At 39.9% G+C, this 1,656-nt stretch overlaps 1 protein-coding gene across 1 annotated transcript in view; it reads left to right on the forward strand.

Annotated features, from left to right (window-relative positions):
- rps6kb1a (ribosomal protein S6 kinase b, polypeptide 1a) overlaps positions 1-1,656 on the forward strand; it is a gene marked incomplete in the record, with an annotated part of 23,901 nt that overhangs the window by 15,163 nt on the left and 7,082 nt on the right.

Raw genomic sequence — 1,656 nt, forward strand, 5'->3', positions numbered from 1 at the left:
CATGGTTGTTTGCAACGTGTCTTTGTGAAGCATGAAAATCATTCTGCGATGCTTTCTTTCAGGCCGAACCCTTCTTTCGATATATAAACTGGGACGACCTCCTCGCTCGTAAAGTAGAGCCTCCGTTTAAACCATTTCTGGTGAGTTTAGCCCTGATATACTCACCTTCTTTGACTTGTCATGGCTGTAAAGTTGTTGTTTTTCTTTCAATGACCAGCAGTAGTGATTTTCACTGAAAGCACTACGAACATCAATACTTTTAGCAACCCAGTCACGTTTTAATTTTTTGAAGTCTTAAGAAGAAAACCAACTTGTTATGCAGTGGCTGACCTCTATAATAATGTTAAGAGTCAACCAGCAGCTCTTTTAAAACTTCTTCTATTTTCAAGCATATCTACTGCTGACAAAAAACTTTTTTTTGTCCATTAACTCATAACTTGGGACATTGTAGCTTCTATAGCAGCTGTCTTCTGCTTTTATATCAATTCTGCCTGAAGAAAGATAATCCGTTTCCTTGCCATGTTTCACACTTTAGATCGATTTAGGAAAACTTTTAGTTTAATTGGAGATAAGTTTTTAAAGTAATGTTTGAATTTTACAGTAAACTTTTCTTTGCTATGTCTTCTAAAGGTATCTTGTGCTATGATGCAAGTAAATGGAGCTTATATTTTAGATGGTGCGACTCTGCCCCCTGCTGACATAATGTAGTACCTGCAGTTAAAGTATGAGCTCAGTAATTTTAGGCATATTATCAAAAAACTTGCTTAATAACACTCGTTTCTGCAGCTTTCAAGACATTAGTGATGTTGATATAAATGTCCAACTTATTCATTTAAAAATTTCAATATGATGTCATCACAGACCATGAGGTGCTCTGCAGTAGGACACTTTGTGTTGGTGTCAGGGACACCTGCACATGTATCTCCTGATGTGTTTTTACATTATTGTCCATTCTTCACCCGCTTCTTTCTTTTCATGTCACGGGGGGTCACTGGTGCCCTTATCCAGCTATCACAGTGTGAGAGGCAGGGGACACCCTGGACAGGTCTCCAGTCCATCACAGGGACACAAAGAGACAAACAACCATTCACTCTCTCTCACCTAGGGACAATTTAGAGTTACCAATCAGACTAACATGCATGTTTTTGGTGTGTGGGAGGAAACTGGAGTACCTGGAGAGAACATGCAAACTCCTCCCAGAAAGGCCCCCAGCCGGGATTCGGTCTGGGGCGGCAGCTCTACCAACTGCGCCACCGTGCCATTTTATTTTTTTATTTTTTTTCAGATCACCTGATAAATAAGGTCTTGTTAGTAGAGGTTTGTTTAAGTTATTGAAATTGTTGGGATGTATGAAGTTGTAAAACAAATCACATTTTCTCAATTTTTTTAAATCTAAAGTTGCTTCCTTTTTAAATAAAATGTTTTGTTTTTTTCCAAAGAGAATATCTTTCTGTAGTTTCTAACTCGCATACGTTGATGCTGAAACACAAGTGTTCACGCTGCCTGTCCTGTGCTGCACATGATGTGAAGACGCACCTGTTGATCGGACTAACCCACTCACTTGTTTTGGCAGCAATCAGCCGACGACGTCAGCCAGTTTGACTCAAAGTTCACCAGCCAGACTCCAGTAGACAGCCCTGATGACTCCACACTCAG

This window comes from Nematolebias whitei, chromosome 14 (genome assembly GCF_014905685.2).
Source record: "Nematolebias whitei isolate Nwh7 chromosome 14, NemWhi1, whole genome shotgun sequence".
NCBI lineage: Eukaryota > Metazoa > Chordata > Actinopteri > Cyprinodontiformes > Rivulidae > Nematolebias > Nematolebias whitei.